At 40.5% G+C, this 23,090-nt stretch overlaps 1 protein-coding gene across 3 annotated transcripts in view; it reads left to right on the top strand.

Moving 5' to 3' along the window:
* Positions 1–15,650: 15,650 nt before the first annotated feature.
* CHD6 (chromodomain helicase DNA binding protein 6) overlaps positions 15,651–23,090 on the top strand; it is a 145,810-nt gene continuing 138,370 nt past the window's right edge. Inside the window, exon 1 of one of the 3 annotated variants that reach the window (XM_044447491.1) lies at positions 15,651–15,743. The gene's annotated coding sequence lies outside the window, so the exon portion shown is untranslated. The remainder of the gene's footprint in view (positions 15,744–23,090) is intronic. The other 2 variants (XM_044447496.1, XM_044447493.1) reach the window with 2 other exon arrangements.

The following is a 23,090-nucleotide window of genomic DNA, read 5'->3' as shown; positions in this document are numbered from 1 at the left end:
TGTTCATATGAAAATGGATCAAAACATGCAAGAACTGTAATGTAGTTTTAAGACTACAAAACCTATAATGCAGTGCAAGTGTAGCTTGTATGAAGAAAACATCCAGATGCTTTATTGAGTGATTTACAACATTAGAAGACTCTTATAGTTGAAGCTAGGAAAACAAGATTAGAAATGCAATTCTCTTAGTGGGTTACATGCCTTCATCTGCCTTTTCTCCACCAGCCCCTGAAAGGTCATTCGGTGCTTATTGCAAGGATCTGAAGCCCAACTCAGCTCCCTCTGGTGGCATGATGCTGCAGAGCACCACAATTCACTTTGCAAGTGCCTGCAGGACCAGAATCACTCCTGTAAGTGTTGTACTTGTGAGAATCAAAGCCTGGCCATTCATGCAGCACAGCTGGGAGCAATGGCCGCCTCTAAAAAGACATCCCTGTGCTGTTCAGCTTTGCTACAGCAACAGGGGTCTTTGCAGTAGCTCTATCCTGCTTCTAGTCTCACTGGTTCTTTGACTGGCCCAAACTCCTGTTCCTGCTTTTGGTCTGATCCTGCCTTGCCAGGTATTTGTTCCTTGTTCTTCCTGTCCTTCCCTTGTTCCTGTTCCTTCTCTACCTTACCAGTATCTGATCTCAGCTTGCCTTTATCTCTGGTTTTGATATCTCTTGTCAATTTGTTCCTGATTTTGTCTTTCTGGCCATGCCATGCCTTGCTGGATCTCTGACCTTACTTTGTCTTACTGGTACCTTACCTCAGCCCCTTTCAGGGCTTGTTAGAGACTAAAGACAAAAAATCTGCAAAAATCTCCATTTCCATCATCCCTGGTCCTGGTGTTCACCTGTTCACAATTGTGGCCAATGTTTTGGACCTGACACTTATTCTGTATCATTTGAAAGGTGTTCTGCTGAAGATATAGGACAATAAAGATAACTAGGAATAATAAGGGATAGATTGTATAAAACTGCAAGCTATAAGTATACACGTTCTAAGGTAATTTCAAAGAATGTGCTTCATTTGCATTTAAGTAACTAAACATGTGATCTTGTATGACCTGTTAATAACTTTATCAGTAAAAGGAGCTGGTACAAACAAATGGCTTTTCTTGGGCACAGGGTAGGGACCTAAGAACATTAACTACTGGGAAATGATTATCCCTAAAAGAACTAGCATTCAGAAACTGTTGAAGGGGGTTGGGGCGGGGCAGAGTACATGCTTTGTATATAGCAGGACTCCCACAACTCAAGAAAGTGCATAATGCAGGACTAAAAGAAGTAGTGGTCTGACCTAGTTCAGGGAAACTGCATGTGTTATAAACTGGGTTGAAAGGAAGGTGACACATTATAGATATATAATGCATTGAGGGAACTATATAATAGGACAGCAGTTGAGGCATGTGTGTCAACACTTAAGTCAGGTGTGTTCCTGAGGTCCAATAAATGTCAGGATTGTAGAATGGACTTCCTGGCCTCTGTTCCTATGAAGGAATCAGTTTCTTCAGCTTCTTTAAAGTGTCCAAATCAGCCTTTCCCAGCCAAAGCCCTGCAGGTGTGATGGACTACAGCAGCTATTGGTTTTGGCATGCCCTCCCTAGAGAGACTTGCCTGGCACCTCTCCTATAAAGTTTCTGGCTTCAGGTGAAGACTACTTTCCCCCTCAGGCCTTTTCATCTTCCAGTTCTGTTTCTGAATTAGTTACTCTATTACATCTTGATGCAGCTGATGGTTCCGACTTTTACATTTTATATTATGCTTTATTTGTGCAGTTTTTCATGGTTTTAATTAGTGTAAATCACTTAGCTAGCTTCAGTTATTGGGTGGTACAGAAATACATAAATAGCAGTAGAGTTCAGTTGCACAAATGGACTCTGGCACAACATTAAACAGCGTCAAATTACCCAGTTTTATCATTAATGTTTAATGTTCCTGACTCTCTTTCATGATCAAGGCAACACACACATTCTTGATCACTGTAGCATTCTTTCTCTTGCTGCCACACACCCTACCTCCTGGCTTCTCTTTTTACTCAAGGGTCTTTGTTTGCTTAGGACAGACCCTTGTGACTTTGAATGCCTGGAATTCTCCCATTGGTCATGCATAATCTTCAGCTGGGGCTCTCTCACCCCACAGGTAAGAAACCTAATTATGCTCTTGTCTCACACAGGCAAGTTCCCTTTCTCCATAAGCAACTAAGCCCAGGTAAAAGGCCAGACAAGTTTGATTCCTTTGTGTTAGGCCTGAGTTCAGCAACAAACAGGTGCTAATTGATACCCTTGTGATTTGGGGTTTGTCCTTTTTTAGCTGTGATAGCTTAATGAATTTTTGGTATATAAAGGTGCTTGCCTGTTTCTAACAAAGGAACATCTGGACACCAAGTTCAGCAGAGAATTAAAAAGGGGAATGATTTTTTTCTTGCCCTTTTCCCCTGACTCTGCCGTGTTGCTTTCTACCAAATTCTGCTTTCTGGCAGGGAAGACTGGGAGGCAGCTGCTGCACTGGCTGTTCAAGAAATGTCAAAGCACACATGTGGCTTTGTACTTTGAAGATGGCTAAAGAGGCTGCAATCTCATGTCTAAAGATATAGAAACCAGCATGCCTGCAAATAATGTTAAGAGGACTAAAATAATGTCAGCTTCATTTTAACATGTATATGGAAACTGATTAGAGATTTAAAAATATTTAGTGATATAAAATATCACTTTTTTTCTCATATAATTTTTTTTTTGGCAAGATGAGAACTTGTATTCAGTAGGCATGAGCAGAAAGCAGACCTGGAACTATTGGTAGACCCCTGGATAATTTGAAATAGATCACAAAAGGTGAACTATTTTCATAATGAACAATGAGTATGCTGGCCAGAATGAATCCAACAGTGATGGCTGGAGACAATTCAGCAGTGAAGGGGTGCGGGGGAGCTCTTGCAGCCCTTTAAAATTCAGGCAGGTGAAATGGAAGAGTGTGTAGAGCAAGGGATCTAGGAGCAGGTTTTGCTGTGTGACTAGACAATGAACTCAGTTCTGGTATTGAAAACTAATTCTGGGTGAACTTGTTCTTAGAGGCACACTTATTCTTTAATAAGACTATAAATGTCCCTCTCCCTAACCCATGACTCAAGCCACTATATTCCACCTTACTCCTCTTGGTGGACCCAGGGTTCAAAACCCAACTGGATCCTGCAAACCAATCCAAGGTTTAAGTGAGATGACATTTCTTATACTTGACTGTGTGGCTGCTGCAGCATTTCTGATTCCTTTTTTATAATAATTTGATAAAATGTGGCAATATAACTCCTGAACATCCAGTTCCTTGTTGAAATAAGAATGACTTACAGATTTTTAAATGAAAATTGTGAAGAAAGAGTAACAATGGATAAAGCAAAACACTGAATTCTGAGGGTATGAAGCGCTGGACATTTTCTACCTGAAACAATTCTGATGAGGATCATTGTGTGTCATTCCCATGGCATGTGTGAAGTGCAAGTATGATTGACCAGGAAAGAGGAATTCAGGTCATGGTGGTTACTTCAGTGGGGGCATTAATCCAGGGGGTGTCCAATGAAAAGACACTGTGTAGCTATTCTGTCTTAATGGATTCTCTATGACAAGAATTGCCATACAAATTGAACACAGTGACATCTGGATCCCCCTGCAAAGTTCAGTGTTTGAAGCAGGACAATTGCACAAAAAAGCCTCCCCTAGAAGCCCCCCCCCCCCCCCCAGTGTGCAGCCACTGTGAAAGACTCATGTTCCATGCTAAGTATAAAGAAAAGGAAAATGAAGCTAAAGTGTTGTAATGTCCTTTATGAAAACTACAGTGTGGCCACATTTGAAACTCTTTGTAAAATTCTAGTCACCATATTTTTACAACCTGAGAAGTGCACAAAAGAGCTGCCAAAATGATCAGGGGTCTAGAACTAGTCTAAGCATACAGTATTTGGGGCTGTTTAGTTTACAAGAAAGGCAAGTAATTGAGGTATGAAAGTTATACCAGATTGTGCATGATGTGGAGAGAGAGAGAGAGGAGGAAGGAAAGTTGTTTTCCTTCTCTTCTTAATACTAGAATTTGGATCTTGCACTGAAATTGACAGAAGATTCAGAACTGATGAAAGTTCATTATCATAAAATGCATACTAAATGTGTGGAATTTACAATATGGAATTTGCAATTAGTTGAGGTGATGACTGGTAACAAATATAGCTTTAAATATAGCCCTCTTTGGCACTGGGATGACTTGATAATTCAGGGTAGTCTGAAATTTTTCTGAAGGAGAGGGTATGTTCTCATCTCCATAGTAAAAGTCCTGTGTGAACAACCTTCATCCAAGTAGTTGGATTTAAACATCTGAGTTGCTCTTGCCAGAAATAGGATCCATAACTGTAGGGTATCTATTTTAAATTGACAAATGAGCCAAAGTGTAGGTGGGCTTATGAGGAGTGACACTGGACTGGATCCACACTAAGATGGTTGAACTTGGGTTCCAGTGATATCAATGATGCATGTATTCAGGAGTCATTGGAAAGCACACTGATTTCCATAGGAACCACAACTAACTTCATCTGGATTCAACAGTATATCTTTGTTCAGTAGATTCTGTTTTGCTTTTGCTTCATCAAGTGGTGGAAAATTTACTGCAGCTATTGAAGACTGTTTCATTTGGAGAAAAGAGCACTGGAAACTTTGCAAATATCTGTTTGTTCATGCATTTGCAGGTGGAGAGCACATGCCTGGGAGTCAAAATTGTGCAGAAATTCCTATGTGCCTCTAGAATCAACAAGCTGAGACTGCGCTCTGCTGTTTTTCCCTTTCTGTATTCAAGAAAGCTTGCTCTAAAAACGTTTTCTTTTTTATGATTAGGACGTTTTCACACCAGATACTAAAAGTGCCTTTGAACTCTTCTCATGCTACCTGTGTACATGTGGTAATCCTGCTAGAGTGACAAAAGGAAGCCATTTAAAAGCCAGATGTACAGTAGCCAAGGCACGCAATGTCACTGGAAACTACATTTTGGCATGGATACTTAGAGCTGGGAGCAAAGCGTGGCTGAAGCAGTCCCCTGGGTGGGCTGTGTCCAACACTCTTTGCTCATGGTGGCAACCTAAACTCCCTGTTCAGCTGCCTTTGAGGCTATTTTGATAGATGCCACAACAAAGTTTGGGAATTCCTCCTTACCAGCAAAGTAAGATGGTATTGTCATATACAGTCTCTTCAGGCGCTGCTGTAGTTCCTAAATGCATGCAACAGAAAGGATACAAATTAGGCCATGGAATCAGAGAGATGCATATCTGTGAGGAAAACTTTAGGCATCTGTATTTTCTACAGAAGTGTGCATGCTGAATATTAATTTGATACCTCAAATCCCCAGAGTTCTTCCCCAAACAAGGATTGGATTAGTTATTTCCCAGTAGTCTGCTGCTGAATGATGAATGCTGTGTTAGCTGATTGTCCATGGGTAAGAGGAAGCCTTTGTCAACATCCAAAATGATAAACTTCACCCACTTTTCAAGTCTTCCGGAGTACATCTAGGGCAGTGTAATCCTAAAGCCAAAATCAATGATGGCTACATTCTGTGCTTTGACATGCTTGTGTTCTTGCTTATTTGGAAGATGCAATCTTGTAATACAAAATCTCAGTGTTACATCCAAAGGCAACTAAGGTGCATAGGCAGTGATCTTGCCAGATTTGAGGGTTCATATCTTATGTAGTCAATCTATGGCCTGGTTGTTGCAAGTAGCATAGGTAGCTGAGGACTAAGAGGGGAACCACAGATGTGACTCATTAGATGCTTCCCAGCAGAGCTTTTATTGTGCCATGACCCCTCCTTGTTTCAGCTTCCTGATGACATTGACACATGGTATGATGATCCATTGTGGGTGACAAGCCATGGCGGGTTGTCATGTCATCTGAACAGTGTCCCCCAGGAAGACTGGTTTGAGAACAACATCTTGAGAACCCATCTCATGTTTTAGAGGTTGTTGCACCCACAATGACTTGTTGTGTTGTTCAAAACTGGATGTGGGTATGAGGAAGTGGCAGATGATCTGAAATATTTTTTACCATAGAATTGTATCATATATTGAGCTTGAACCACAGCACACTTGCAGAAAGAAAAGCTGGATGCCACAGTTCCAAATAGGGTGGTCACTTATCAATTGCCACAAAAGAGGAAATGTATCAACAGAAATAGGGCAGAAGAGGACAGTGATTTGTAGGTGCAAAAGTAGAAATAAAGAATATATAGAAATACAGTATATCTGACCATAGTGTGGAACACTGAGACCAGGGGACCCATGTGCCTGTCTGTCCAGTCTGTTGTTCAGGTGCTGTTAATGGGCAAACATTCTTGTGTGTCGCTTTTCTTTAAATCTTCCAAATCTGTCCTTGGGCAGCCTTTTAAGAAGAGGAGTATCCTGTGCAAAAGTGTCTACATAGCTACCCCACTCCTTACAATGCTGCATTTCAGAGGTAGGTGCTCAACATGTGTTCCTCTTTTAAAATTTGTTTCTAACAATTTAGATTTCATGCCTTTTGTGATTGCCTGACCTATTAATGTCTTTTTAGGTGCAAATTTCGGTTTGCCAAGTTTATTTGAAACAGATTTTAGAAAACAGTTTGTTGGAGTTGCTGTTCAACAGAGGAAAAATTGTGGTGGTTCTATCCAAGCTCTTGGGTGCTTCTGAAATAACTCACTCAGATCTAGCTAGTGGATCTACCTTGCTTCATGACAACACAGTTACTAAATTGGGCTCATTGAGGGTGTAGAGTCAGAATACTGAATGCAACTTTTTAGGTATCACATGGAGACAAAAAAGAACTATTGTAATGATCCATGTAAAGAAACGGAAGAGAGCAACAAAACAGGAAAAACAAGAGACCTCTTTCAGAAGATCCAAGATACCAAAGGGAATTCAGCCTAGATGTGCAGAAAGCTGACAGGAAGAAAATGGATGCATTCAAAACATTATGATGGAGGAGAGCTTTGAGAATACCCTGGACTGACAGAAGGACAAACAAGTGAGTCATGGATCAAATAAATCCAGGGCTTTCCCTGGAACCAAGCATGAGAAAACAGACTGCCATTCTTTGGGCACATCATGAGAAGGCAGAACTCCATGAAAAAGGCAGTCATGCTAGGGAAAGTCAAAGGCAAAAGAAGAAGAGAAAGATCCATGATGAGATTGCTCTGTTCCATAAAGGAAGCTACAGTCTGGAATAGAAAAGCTGAGCAGGGCTGTCAAGGACAGGGCATTTTGGAGGGCTTTCATTCATAGGGTTGCCATTAAGTCAGAGATGACTTGATGGCACATAACAGTAACAACAACACTGAGGGTGTCCAAATCCTAAGGAAGAAACCAAGGTTCTTTCCACACTGGAGCCTTTTAGTACTGCTCAATCATAGCTTTTTTACAATCAACTGGAAGGGGAATTGAAATGGAACCTTCATGCAGGCAGCACTTCATATGTATATTTCTATTTTCTATTCTCCTTTTAGACCATCCAGTAACTAAAGTTCTCTGAGCAGTCTGCAAGTATATGAAATTAAAAAAACATATCAAATCAGAATAAAATAATAACAAATATAACAACCCAAAATAAAGTAGGAGATAAAAATAGTGTAGCCCATAATAAAACCTGAGTAAAACCACCAGAATAAAGCAACAAGATAATGACTGGAAAACATTAAAAGGGTCCTTAAAATGCCTGGGAAAATTAAAAAGTCCTGGTGCTGAAAACACTATACTGCTTGAGGGGGTATTCTACATATGAGGTTGCACTACTGAAAAGGCCCTTTTCCTGGGGTCTGGGTAGGTGAGTATGGGAGGAGATGCTGCTTCAGGCAATCAAAACAAAGGCTGTTTAAATCTTCAGCAATTAAACCGGCAATATAAATTCGGCCTGTAAATGGACTGTAGCCAAGGCAGATAGCAAGGACTGGCATAATATGATAATATCTGCCAGTTCAAGTTAACAGGCTATTGGCCCTGTTTTAGACTGATTGACATTCCTGAACTTTACTGTAAAGGTTTTTCTTTTCCTAATTTTTTGGTGTGTGGGAGGGAATTATTCCCTCAGCAACACACCCACGCTAAAGTAACAAAATAGGGAAATTTTAAAAGGCCACCCAAGAGCCAGTTAGGCTACAATCCTAGGCATATGTATACAGTAAGGACTACAAGGCCCAGATTTCCACAGTCAGCTATGTTGGTTGGAGCTTGCTGGTAGTTGTAGACCTTTTTCTTTTTAAACTTGCCTAGGATTGCGCCTTTTGCAATTCCAGTGATGCATTCAACGGGAAGCAATAAAAGAAGAGGAACTGCTGTTTTAATGAAAGGCATAGGATCCTGAAAAGCCACAATAGCATTTTATCTGTCCACTTTGGACAGGCTTATTCTGCTACTGAATTAATGTTTTGTTTTTGTAAATTTCCATGAATCATGTCTGAAAAAAAGCCTGGGAAAACAGCACAGAAAACATCGGAATGCAATATATTGACTTTAAATTTATTTCTATAATATGTATTATATAAATCTGCTCTGAAAAAGGCAATACACTGAAATGTAGTATATTTTCCAATAAACAGCTCTGCTTCAAGCATCAGACTAAAGCTTTTGTTCTAGGTTAATTTGGTTTCCAATGTGAAAGCAAATTAGGGATATTGTAGATTTGTTATTTTCCAATTTATGCATAAGAACATAGCAAAGAAAGAAGTACTATCATTGAAAAAAGAGAAATAACAACATTCTCAACAATGTTTAAACAATATACCAAAGCATCTATCATGAAGGTGTTCTATTTATTTTTTGTTCAAGTTAGCACAAAATATATCATTCCACTGATTTGGGTAATGAGTATGTGGCTACACTGATTTTTCCCTAGTAAGAATAAAAGTGCTACTTTAGAAATGTTTCAGAGAAACACCAAGGCTCAGACTGTGATCTCTAGAGAATTTTCATAGTTTGTGGGGCTGCTATTAAAAATGACTCTATATGCTCCTTCTTTGTGATTGCAAAGATGGGAGAATTGATCTGATACAATTTAGGGGTTTAGGTAAAAGGTATGGCCTTAAAATTTTCCTTGAATGTACTAGGAAATTTTAGTACAGATGTTGCACTAAACATCACTTTCAGAAAACACAGTGGCCAGCATAATGCAGTATTCTTGCAAACAGGATTCCTACTCTATACAAAATTTATTTTTTCCATGATTATTGGTGGGAATGTAGAGCTAACAAGAGGTAACAGTTCACACTATAGAACTATAGTTACCAGTCAAAGAACAGTATCTAGCTTTTTCACAAGCAGAATACATGATTTACATTGTGCTGTTAAAAATACAAAAGCCTGTCTGATTTTTGATTTTTGCTTTGCTTTTACTATCCAAGCAAAAACAGCACAATTAATCAGGCTAAGATAGGGACTGGGAAATTACCTTCTACTGCAAAATCATGTTCTTAGATTTTTACAGCATAGCTGAACAAAAATTCAATATGATAACTGCCAAATGCAAATGTTGGATTTGAGTGTTGTTACTGCTTTTATTATTTGCCCAACATTGCTAGGTTTTTAGTCTTTTATTTGTTACAGCCAGAAAAGTCAATTTAGCTTTGGTAATAAAACTGCAGCTTCTGTTACTGTAGATAATCTCAACTGTCCCTAATAAAGTTGCTCCAAACATCCTTAGGGTATAATCCTATGCATATTTAGACAGGAAAATAGTCCTACAACTGTAGTATTCCCTAACCACCAGTAGCCAGAGGTAGAAACTGAGAAACCTAAGCTGCTTTAAAAGAAAAAGGCAAGGAAGAAACTAGTAATCAGCTGCCCAGAGAAGAGGGATCTATTAATGAAAGGGCCAGTTGCAGGGAAAAAATGGAACCTATGCTAAAAGGAAAGTACTTCTGAATATCTTTGGAGTGAAAACTGAAGGATTTTTTTGAGGAACACAGAGCTGAATTAAGTCTGTGCAGAGCTACTACTTTAATTCTGCTTCTGGCTAGCTACATTAAAGCCTTACCAACACTAACAGCACACTTCTATGTCTGCCTATTAAAGGCTTTTCCATGAGGCATTTATTGTGGAAAAATACCTTCACAGCTGTTCATAGGTTGTTCAGATGACATTGTGATCCACCAGCTTTGCTTCTATGTCTAACCAGCACTTTCAGCAACATTATTGTAGAGCAAAGAAACGGAGACATTTATTATAAAAGGGGGAGAAAGTGTAATTTCTTTTTGTGTGTTTGCGCTATCCTACTATACCACAGTGCCACCAAGAAGTTATGCAATGGAAAAGCAGAAAAAGAAATGCTACTTTCATAGCATTCAGATCTCAATTCTGAAACAAAACAAAAATTAGAAATAGTGAATTAACAACTGATAAACAGCCTCATGTACAAAAGCTCTAAGAAATAAGACTTAACATGTTCAGTTGGGTTCTCTCTAGGAAGAAGAAAAGGAAGAGTGCAGTCTAAAATTGCATTCTTTTACTGTAGAAACAAGCTTAACTGCACATTTCTGTATGCAAAGGTCATATATTCTATGATATGCTATCATATATTAGCTTCTGAGGAAAAAGTGTATTATTAAACTGATTATAGTAACTTCACTTTTCTAAAAGGTGTAAGCATGGTTAGGTATCTTTTAGAGATCCTATGCCTCCTGAGCTGATCTTGCTCATTGTTCTGGTCATGTCTAAACACTACACAAAACAGGAAAAATATTATAGTTATGCTTGATTTAATGACACGATTCTAGCTTACTAGGAGAATGATTTTATGAGCACAATTCTGTGCAAGTTCAAAGGCCTGTAACTCCCAGCATCCCCAGCCTGCATTGTCCTGGAGGACTTAAAATTAATAGTAAACATTTTAATAGCAGCAAGAACTAGTGTTGCTCTCTATTAGAAATCAGCGCAACATCCTTCAGTTTCTGAATGGTTAAAAAGGAAATGGGGAAATAGGAATATGAATGTATATATTCTTTCAAAAGTCAAGGCAAGTTACAAACCAATCCATAGAAAAAGGGTTTCTACTGATCATGACTTATTGGAGCAATAATTTCATGACAATGTCTAGCCAATCATCTTGCTATGACTTGGCTTTTTTTAGGGGAATATTTTAACTTTGATTTTGTATCTTTATTCCTACTTTTATTCTATTGTGTAAGACATTCTGGGACTTTATAACTTATGTAATGTTGTGTATTGTTTGCCTTTTTAATATATCTGTTGTTTAAAAAAATAATACTTAACATGTAAAGCACAGTCCTGTCCTCCCTGTTCTCGATGCATGCACACCTCCAAATTGGAAACTTACCTACATTCAGTACTCAGTGTAACCTGCATTTCCTCTAGACAGCTGCCTGCCTAGATGAAAACCTCATAGTGGGAGGGAAGGGGGCTGGGGCACTGTTTGGATGTGGCATAAGCCATTGAGCTTGCTGCTTGCTGTAGCACTATGCTATATGTCTTCACTTTTGTATTTGTGAATAAACTGAACTATTATTAAGATGCCATTAAGTCTCCTATGATCCCTCTGAAGGAAACCAAACCTAATAAGAACTACCTGCGGAACCTCTGGGTTCAATGACTGAGATGTAGGCCTTCCTCAACAGATAGGGCAATGTCGGTTTAAATGTCAAAAACCACAAGTCAGAGTGTCATTTGTGGAGGAGTATCTTCTGAAATTCTTAAACTTTTGCTTTTGGGGGAACTGATGGCCCTTGTGTCACTGGGGCTCGTCATCTAATGCAGGTTTTCTTTTCAGTTTTAGAGGAACTGTCCTTAATCCATGTTGGTAATCCATGTTGGTAAACCTATTTTAGGGAAGGAGTTTAGCACCATGGACAGCTCCAATACCCTGTAATGCTTAAAAGAAACACTACAATGGATGAGGAGCCCCACTGACGTAAAAGTCACCAGTCCGTACAGCAAAATGAAATGTGATAAAAATGGAAGGACGGGCAATGCAGCACACCTGTTCGAGGTCCGAAGACGGGGGGATGCAAAGGTGCTTTATTCTCATATATTGTATGTACTATAGAAAGGCCATCCATGGGATATCCCTGACTGGATCAGCACAAATTTTCAATAAAATGAGTGCAAAATTTGTATCAGATATGTATAATAAGATTAAGCTGCCAGATACTGAGTAAGATCATTTATGATCTGGCCAGCTTACTTTTTCAGTGGCACTCCAGGATCTCTGGTATGTGGCTCTGTACAAAGGGCTGAACTCCACCCTGAGAATTAGTGCATTCTATTTTGAATGTTTTACCTTCTATAAAAATTAATGTCCAAATAATTGATTTTGGAATAATGGAAATTCAATGCTTAAATTAGATGTATAAGATGCCTTTTGTAAAGCTGACTTCCTAAATTAAATGTTTATATAGCTATGATATTATTTATTCCAGAGCCAGTACTACAATTTGTATTGTTTGGGGGACCTTTAAAGCCAAACCAACAACAAAAAATAAAAAAAAATAAAATAGGTAGTGGCCAGATAAATAAACCTCTTGCTCTTCCACAATGGAAGCTGAGCATAGGATTTCTCCACTATAAAAAGAAAAATCATGATAAAATTTTTATCAGACCCGAGTATATGTGGTGCTTTTTCAAGGAATATGGTCTTTAAAGTTTTAAAAAGATGCAGCAGACTTAAAAAATGTTAGCCAGTTAAATCCATCTTATGAAATGAATATATGTAATAGTGCTTGAAGAAACTGGTGGTGTGTTAATGAGAAAAAATTTCAGGGGAAGATATACTGTAATCTGTTATGACAGGAATTGGAGCAGAATGTCCAAGATGGACACAACCTGGTGCCTTTCAGATGTTTCAAAGATGAGCTCCCATCAGCCCTAGCCAGCATAGCAAACGGTGAGGAATAGTAAGATCTGTACTGCAAAACATCTGGAAGGAAAGTCTGGAATAGATGATGGAAACATATTGTTGATGGGCATTACATATGGAACATGAGCTGGAAGAAAGGCAAGTAAATACTATAAAGATAGATTTGGAGGAATGAAAGCAAGCAAATAGGAGAACAGAACAGGATATGATAAAAAATAGGGTACTGTGCCTATTTTTCATGGCAACAACTGCAAAAGCAGAAACCAGCAACATATGATGGCAATGCCTAGTCCTTCTTCATAGAACTAGCAGAGATGTAATGCTGAATATGTAAACAGGAAAACTAACCCCAAACTGTACTTTCTATATCACCTGTTTCCCAGTTTTGGCATACCCTTTCCGGAGAATCCGCTACAATTTCTATCAGTGTAGCAGATCAGCACAAGAAACATTAACACAAAAGCAAAAAGCCCAGTATGTTTTTGAAATCTGATTTTGTCAAAATAGCAGATTTGCTTAGAATGTTTGTCCATCCATAATTTTATGCAGAATCAATTTATATGATCAAAATAGCAAGCTAAGAATGTGGTTTTGGATCTGCCCAAAAGGTCCAGCTTCAGCACCTAACTAGGCAGCTACTTCATAGAAGTATACTTAAGATCGCACAATATCATCAACAGCAGGGTTGTAGAATCTCTTTCACTCAAAGGGCCAAATTCAGTTTCAGAGAACCTCTTGGGGACTATTTTAGTCATGGGTAGAGCTGAAAACAAAAAGGGTGGGACCAAAGGCAGAAGAGCAGGAACAAAATACTAGCACATTTCAGCTTAAGGGAGTGATTTTATGGCCGCCAGATCCACAGGAAGGGGGACACAGGATAGTTTGGATTCCCAGATCTTAGGTTGGAAACAGAACTTCTATCTCATAGCTGGGAATTCATATCCCCCCCCCCCCAGCCAATGCAGAAAGAACTGCACCTGCTGCTTCTCCCAGACTGGGAACTTGACCTTGCAAAGGGATGGGCAAGAAAAGGAGGAGACTGCAAGGGCTAGGCTATGATGTATCAGGTATCCTCTTCAGGCTCCTTCCCTTCCCCTCTAAAGTGCCCCAAATGGACAACCAAAAATGGCCATCTAGCAATGCACAGCAGGAAGCCCAGGGAAGTGGTAATTGCCTCCACTGTTCTGCATAGGATGCCATAAGCCTCTGTGCTTGTGTTTGGAAGCTTAGAGGCATTCCACTGTTCCAAAAGCTTATTGCCAGCAAGTGAGCCCTTAGAGGTATTTCATCCTTTAAAATGGCGAAAGGGGGGGATGCATAAAAACTGAGAAACCACTAAATCATTGCAAGTCAAGAGAAAGATGACAGTACAAGAAGAGTGTAAGGTGATTTGGAGAAGCCCACTTGCCTTGAATTTGGCATGTAAGTCTTAGGTTCAGCATCCTGGTCTACAATGATCAGGTAGGTCAGAGACCTTTCCAGTTCTGCAACATGCTTTAAAAAGGGGGGCAGGTAACCTGATGCCTTCCAGCTGTTTTGGACTACAACTCCCACAATCCCTGATCATTAGGCATGCTGGTTGCAGCCTATGGGGACTGTAGTCCAAAGCATCTAGAGCACATTGGGTTGCCCAAGGTTGCTCTACCCTATTCCTCTAATGTTAAGTGCACTTATGTATGCCATGTCCAAACGAAGCTGTGGGGAGCTTTGACCCAGGTATGTGTGGGTCAAAGTGTGCATTGGACATGTGGTAAAGTAACCCAGTGACTGCTTTCCTCTATGCAGATGAGTGGCACAGATCTACTCTATTCATGCTGTATTAGTTTGGCCATACTTTCCTTTGGCATCCCAGTCACAGTCTGCACAGGTGATGGGTGAAATCACGACATAATAGGTGCACGGTAAGATGTGACAGTTCGATGTTTCTTTTCCAGTACTTAGTAAAAGCCTTACAAAAACTGTTCAAGTGGTATTTTAATCATGTAGATATTCCTGTTACCATTAGAATAACCTTAAATCAGTTAGCCAAAGACGGGGCTTCAGAATGTGTTTTATTAACTCTTATTGCGGCCATTAGTCAACAGAATTTTGGGGGGAGGCGGAGGAGAGGGAAGGGATGCTAAGGTACACTTTCTAGACCTCGTAGTCCGCTTGGAGTTCTTAGACTGAGACCAAGAAATCTTGACATCCCCCGGAGTACCATGTCCATTTCATGCTCCGGGGTTCTCCTTCCAAGAACGAACGACCTGCAGCGTCCTATTCGAACGTTGCACGTTCCACCTCCAGACACTGTGCTTTAAACGCAGGAAATTTCACATCCGGGAAATGAAAAGCGAGCAAAGACGTGGAATGCAAAGGGGGAGAGGTTCTCCCCCCCTTCTTCTCCCCTCCCTCCTTCTTCGCTTTTAATGCTGGTTGAAGTAAGTAAAAACACCCTTGATTGGAGGATCCAGGGTGGGGGAAATCTCTCTCGCCCTTGCAAGCCTTTAGAAAGTTTCATCTCCAGTCGCCTGAGGTGGCAGAGCTAGAAAGCTGGGAGTGGGCGAGAAGCAGGGGAGAGAAGGACCGGGGCTGCAGATCCGGGAGGCACAAGGAATTGCTGGGGAGGAAAGTGGTGGGGGAGATTGCATGGTCCCTGCCACAGCCAATCCCGGCAGCGATCACATCAATGCAAATAGGAGCACAATGGAGCTAGCAATAAGCGCGCTGCAGCCAAGCTTGGAGCGGGCTGCGCTTGCCTGACGGGCCGCCTCTCCAATGACAGGCGCTGGGGGGCTGCGCGTGGCCAGTGGCTGCAGCGCGGGGGCGTGCCGGGGCCAGGCTAGGCTGTCCTTGCAGGGTGTCTGGTCTAAACTTCACCAAATAATAGCTGTTTGTATTTTGGCTGCTGCAGGAGCCATTTTAGGTAAGTTGTGCTCTGAACTTTTTATTGGCGCGCCGTGTGCGGCGAGGGGCGCATGGGGTGCGCTAGCCAGTTCGGGTGCAGCCTATGAATGAACTCCGCGCTTGCCGGGCAGGGCAGGGCAGGCGCAAGAGGCCAAGGAGCCGGCGGCCGGTCGGGCACAGGCGGGCAGGCGGCCCGGACTCGGCGGGTGGGGGCTTGCCAACCGCTCCGTTTCCCTCCCAGACACTGTCATGGCGTTGGGGAGGCTCTGTCCTTGGGAGCAGACCCGCTGGGCGTCAGGGAGGGTGCCTGCCTGTGTTGATGCCCTTGCGCAGAGTTGCGAGGGAGGGCGAGAGAGGAGGCGGAGGATGCCCATGTGGAGCCAAGCAGGGATGCCCCGCAGGTTACCCTTGTTTCCCCCTTAAAGCACCAGGCTCTGGATGGGGGGGAGGGAAGAGAAGCCGCAGCTCCTCCCTCTTTGCCTCTGTACGGTGGGGCCGCCGCTACTGATGACCCTCTCACCCCCAGAAGTTCTCTGCGCCTGCCCACTGTTTTGCATGGGTGGTGATAAGGAGGATGCGCCGTCCAACCCCAGCTGCGACTCCCCTGGGTCTAGTCCCACGCACTGCAGTTTGCATTTTCTCCTCTCTTTTTCTCCCCCCCCCCCGCGCCCCACGGCTCCAGCTCCCCGCAAGACGTTTGCGCGCGCGCGCGCGCGCACACACACACACACACACACACACACACACACAGGCAGTCCAGCCCACCTGCCTCTGTTGCAGATCCATCCACAGTGCGTTCATGAGTCATGTGCATTCCTGCAACCATGACCAAGTTTGGTGCAATTCGGGGGCCAGGGAAAGATTAACATGGATGGAGAGTTCAGGACCCCAATCCATCTTTCCACTTTTCCCTTCATTGTTTTGAGTGCTCCCTAGCAGTATTTTGCCATCTGCTGAATTAGGATGCCTCATTGCAAATGATATTTTTGTAGTGACCTTGTAAATATTCGCAGGTTTTGAAATAAATAAAAATTATCAGTCACCTGGGATTCCCAGGATAAAACAGCAAGCCACCCGCCACCTTATGAGGTTGTGCAATCTTCACAGTGGAGTTGTAAGTTGCGAGGCATGTTCTGTAAGCATTCTAGACTTTAAGAAAATGGCACGTAGCACTTAGGAACCTGTGCATGGCATAGTATGCAAAAAGTATGGATCTGGAAGATTGGCTTTGTGGACTAGTAACTTATTAAATCTGGATGTGGTACAGTAGAATGTATAATGAAGTTGATCCTACCTGAATGAAATGCATGCCAAATAACCCTTTGGGGTTCCTTGTGGAGTATGAAGTTTGCATTCTACCAGAGTATTATAGATCCAGCAACAGTGTCCAAATTATTAGAAAGATTGCCATTACAAAACCAGTCTCCCAACCCCCCCAAACTACTATGGCACCATTGTAATGTTAATTTTAATGTTAGAATGATACCATAATAGCTGTAATTTTGTATTATGCTTCTCCTTGTATTGTAGTGAAGTGTCAGTTCATACCACAGACTTGTAATGTGACACTGCAGTCAGCAAAACAACTCATTAATTTAAAATTTAAAATATCTCCCAGGGCTTCTTGACCTAGGGTAAGCAAGGGCATCTTCTACCCCTGAACTGATTAGAAAATACAAATGAAAGATGCTAATGAAGGCAATTAATGAGCAAAGCTTTCTGTGCTGTAAAAACAGCTGTGAACAAAACTCATCACTGCTGCCTGATCCATTCCTCCTCTCTTGCTGTATACAGAGTAGACACAGATCTTTTGTGACTTTGCAGTGGTAGTCACAATAGAAAAAGCATGGCATGTCACATTAGACTCACATCTCATTCACTCTGTTGCTGCTGACTCCCTGTGAACTTGTCATTGCATTACAAAGCCTTAATCCTCATCATTTTGATGACTTCTCTGGGGAATTCTTTATGTCTTGTACCAATGACTTTTACTGGTAATCGGAATAGATTTCTTAGTATTGATCAATAAGCTTCTTGCTCTAAATACTATAAGAAGTCAGAGGGAAACCCACACGCTCACAGCCAGAACATAAAGAGAATGAAAAATAAATCATACATACTTGCTGTGCAGTGATACCATTTTTATACAGTACCAAGCATTCTTTCTCTATTGATTTAGCCTTCCAACAATTGCTTTAAACTTTAAATAAACTTGGGAACACCTGAGACTGATGAACAGTTGATTCTTGTGGTGTCATTCTTGGCAAGAAGGTTTAGCATGTTGAGAACCAGTGTGGTGTAATAGATGGTACATTGGACTGGTCTGGTCACAATCTCACACCTTAATCTACCTTCTAGTATTATTTTAAGGATGAAATAGAGGTGGTTATTGCTTTAGGTATGTTGCTCTGTGCTTCTCAGAGGAAAAAAATTGTTAAATATGGTAATAAAATCTATCAACCAGTTAGTCAATATTTGTTAGTCTGTATAGTTTCTTTCTTTGACTTACAGTGTGATCCTGTATTGGTGCCTAGTTCTTATTGAAATTGTAAATATGTGTTTGGGCTGAAACATTTCTCTGTGATGTTTGCTTTAGTATAAGTAGTCAATTTTTCTGTGGAGAACCCTGTAGCCATGTTAAGCCCACAACACCTGTTGTTGCAGCTCGGAGACAGAATTACCATCACTGTGAGAATTAGACTTCATTTGTGCCCTAAACATGTGCTTAGTATGGGAAATGCTGACTGTTGTTGTGTAATTTTCTGAATAGTGATATGTTGGTGGTATTTCAGGCAGATCACTTGAATTATACCTATTATTATTATATTGCATTTTTATCCTGACATTTTTCCTCTCGTGAAGAACCCAAGTAATAGATTAAAAAATGTACAACAGTTATTGCAAAAAAGAAGGCTCTTCTTTTATTAATTGCTCACATACTTACAGATTATAGTTCTAGACTGCCATCTATTTAGAACTCTTCTCTTTTGTTTAAATGATTAATATGAAGTGCACACATGTATATGTTTACTTAAAAGTAAGTTCCACTGTGTTTAGTTGGGTTTGCTCTAGGTAAGTGTAGGTTTGCAGCAAAGTTTATAATGGTTTTTATTGAAGTTTTTATTATTAGCCCACAGTCATTTTGACTGGACTACAGCCTAAAAAGAAAAAGTGCTAGTGCTATTTTTGTATTTGTTATTGTTTACTGAGCAGTCTGAATAAGTAGTATCAGTAACACTGTTGAAAGCTGTACCCTGCTGTTGAGGGATGCTGAGGTGATGTGACTGTTGGTACTAAAGAAGACTGAACATCCTGTCATGTTCTTTGCATTCCCTAGTAGGATCCAATATATGCAATACCTGGTGGAACCTTTAGTAAATCAGCAATTCTGATTGCTGTGTCAGGCGTAAATCTGTGTAAGGGGTGGGCAGCCTGCTGTAGTTCAAAACATCTGAAGGGCAACTCCCATAATCCCGGCTCATTGGCAATGCTAGCTGGGACTTGCGGAAGTTGCCATCCAAAACACACGGAGGACACCAAGTTGGGAACTGCTGCTGTAAGGTGATCACTTAGGGTTCAGACAAATGAAAATAAAAGGAGCTCATGGTCCATCCTACAGTGATGGAATAAGCTGAATTTATCTTTTCAACTGAATGTTACTTGTAGGGTCCAAGGATGTGGACAGAGGTTTGGCCAGTCGTATGTTTACTTACCCTTTGCAGCTGATTACATTTGGCAAGAGGCAGACAGCTGGTTAGGACCATGAAATTGTAAATTTCTCTTTAAGTTAGGGTGCAGGCTCTGTATCCTTGACTGAAACAATAATGATAACACTCCTGAATAAGCCTTTGTTAGACCTGGATAATGTTAATACATGTAGGAGAAGGGCAAATGTTCCCTTCTTGGACAAGATGTGTGAGTGTGTAGTGGCTGATCAGAGACAGGTTCTTTTGGATGACAGTGATTTTTCTGAGTCCATTTCATGGGTAGTTTAGGCTGGCTCTGGCATCAAAACAAGGTTGGCCAGCTTGTGAGATGAACTTTGTCAGGAGGGAGATGGGGGTAGAGAGTGCTTATTGCATCTATCTTCTCTCAGTGGCTTTTGACATCATTGACTAGTATGTCCTCTGCGAATGGCTGTCTGAGTTAGGTGTGGTTAGAGTGCTTTGCAGTGGTTCTGATGTTAATTAGATGGCAATTTCCAGAAGGTGGTGCTGGGGAATTTTTGCTCAGACTCATGGCATCTTTGCTTTAGAGTCTCACAAGGCTCTCTGTTATCTCCTGTGCTATTCAACCTCTGTGTGAAATTGCTGCTGCATTTAGTGTATTGCATATGTGCTTTAATTACTGGTTACTGTTTATGTTGTGCTTTTTATATGTTGTAAACAGCTTTGAGTGATTCCTTTTGGAGGGGAAAACGGTATCTTCTTTAAGCAAGCAGGTAAATTTGGGGGAGGCAGGGCAGTTGGGCTGTATTGTCTTCAGTATGCAGATGACACAACCCCTTTTTTCTTTCTCTTTGGTGTGGCTGTGGAGTGCAGGAGAAGAGTCCAGCTAACAGTCTGAGACTGAGCTGTTAGGTGATTCAGTCTTTTGTGGATGCATTCTTCTTAAAGGACTGGGCATGTGACTTGGTGGCACTCTTTCAGAAGGAGGCTCAAGTGTTAGGGTAAGGGAGTGCCTTTTGCCAGCTGTGGCTGGTTTCCTAACTATGATCCTATCCAGTGGTAGATAATATCTTTGCAGTGACCCATGCTCTAATCTTCTGTTTGGTTATTTTTAATAACCAATTATATTATATATGTTTATAATGTATTTTATAGTTTTGTAATATATTTTAAAATTTATTATATAAAAACTGATTATATTTTATATGTGGGGTTGGCCTGTGCCAGGACCTGATATTATGAGCATATTATGCTGATCCTTTATCAGCTTCACTAGCTTCTAATTTGTTTTAGGGCTTAATTTGGTTTTGACTGATAAAACTCTATCTGGCTTGGGATCTTGGTGCCAGATGGAACCCCACCTACCATTTAAGGTCATCAGTGAAAGCCCTTCTCTGAGTATTCCTTCAATATAAAGTTCATGAGATGGCTATGAACTGGCAGACTTTAATAGTGGTGGGTTCTAAACTCTGGAATACTCTTTTTATTCTTGAATTTTATGTTGTATTTATTGCTTTGTGTTAGGTATGCATCTGGATTTTATGCAATTTTGGATTTTAAAATTTTATTGTAATTTTATTGTGTAGCTTTATTTATTTTATTTTATTTATTTTATTTGGGATTCTTATATGCCGCCCCATTCGCATAAGCCTCGGGGAGGCTTTCAACAAATAAATAACAATACAAATATATAAAAACTAGAAACATCCAGGCAATAAGTTAATAAATAAATTAACAATTAATTAAAATAACATTTAAATAAAAAAGTCTTGGCCTGGCACCGAAAAACAAATAACGACAGCACCAGGCGGACCTCTCTGGGGAGCGCATTCCATAAGTGGGACGCCACTGCAGAGAAGGCCCTCCTCCAGATATTTTAATGAATTGAATGATGTTTAATAAATAGATAAATATCTGACACTATACCAGCTTGGTCCGTCATTCTGTTGTCCCCACACTAATTGGTAACCTATCTGCCTTAAAAAAAAAAGAAAAATGGCCTGCATGTGTGTGTTTATACTAATTTATTTATTTAGTTATTACACCAATTTTCAGTCCAAATGGACCCCCTAAAATGGCTTATAATGGCCATACTATATCAATATGATCCATAATTCAAAATACCAAACTAAATACCACTAAAATAATAAGCAAACACTGTAACATAAAAATGGAGAGATAACACTGTTGCAGGTTTAAATAAACTCACTGCAGGAGAATAAAAAGTTCAAATCAAGCCAAAGTCCTGAAGAAATAAAAATGTTTTACCAAGCATTTGCAAAGAAAAAGTCTTCAGAGAAAATTTGGTGTTTTTTTTTTTTTTTTTTTTTTTTTGAGTTCCCCAGTGCAGCGAATCTCACAGTCTAACTTAGAAAGCCATCTCTCATTTACTAGTAGGGAGATCATCTCAGGGACCATCCAAGAGTAAAACTTTTTAAGCTATTGAACAGTGGTGGAGAAGAGACCAATGCATTTATTGAATGATGATACAATAAGGAAAGGACCAGAAGGTATTAATAGGTCCATGGATCAGTTCCATGTTTGTTTTTTTAAGAAACAGTGATTAAGAAGTTGAAGTCTTATACCTGCTTAACATTGAGCAGAGACAGACTTGCAACCTCAGGAGCGAAAACCCGAATAGAGATGTTGCTGCCTCTGTTGCAGTGATCACAGTAAGCTTTGTTGTGGCTTCTCTTTTCAAGGTCACTGTTGCAAAAACATGGTTAGGGGACTCCAGTCTCAGAATCCTCTGTTCATAGAGCAGCAGCTCCTTAGGAGTGTGGTCTAAATGAACCTTCACCAAGGTGCAAATGGAGTAAGGCTTCCAGTGATTAACACAGTGTGGGAGCGGGCTTGTATAAGCAGATTTCATTATCTATTCTTCACTTATTTTAATATTTTGATGTTCAGAACTAGTATTATTCATGTTTGATATTGTGCACGGCTTGTTTTGGCTTCAAACTTACAAAACTGTGTGTTTCTCCCCAGAACATAACCCCAGAGAGAAAATTCAGTGATACTGCTTCCAAAATGGCCCCATTGCTTTAAAAGGTTTCTTGGGCGGTCTTCATGCTTATTCTCTTAAGGACACTGTCCTGCCATCCCACCCTCAATGCATATAAACTTCCAGACTTGGAGGATCAGGTGTATCTTGTATCTTCCCAGCAGACCGGTCAAGTAGAAGTGGACATCTCCAAGAAGTTTTTTTAGGTTCATGTAGCATTATGTTTTACTTCGGATTCTTCTACTTTGGATTTGCTTTTCTTTAATCATTAGTAATCTTCTGGTTGTACTGTTTGCCTTCTGTTGTCCTCTCGACTAACATACTTTTGTTGGTTTGTTTTTCAAATTATTTTCAGCAGTGGTCTGTAAGTTGGTATTGGGTCAATTAGTTCATTGGTAATGTTCTATGGCGCTACCCTACTTCTGGAATTCTCCCTTAGAAATATCTGTCAAGTCTCTTCCTTCCTTTCTTCTGCTCTTAGATGATAGCATTCTTACAAGCAAGAGATTTTCCTGGCTATTCAATAATCACATTGAGGTCTGGATATTTATGGTTCAGTTTTAGTTGCATTTTAATAGTTTTACATGGAATTATTTAATGTTTGAATAGGCATTTTTGTTGCATATACTGGAAGTTGTCAATGGAACTCCTGTGGAGAAGAGACCAGTGCATGTATTAAATAATAATACAGTAA

The sequence above is a fragment of the Varanus komodoensis genome, unplaced genomic scaffold, assembly GCF_004798865.1.
Source record: "Varanus komodoensis strain SLA01 unplaced genomic scaffold, ASM479886v1 scaffold52, whole genome shotgun sequence".
Classification (NCBI taxonomy): Eukaryota; Metazoa; Chordata; class Lepidosauria; order Squamata; family Varanidae; genus Varanus; species Varanus komodoensis.
This window is presented reverse-complemented; position numbering and strand designations above follow the sequence as displayed.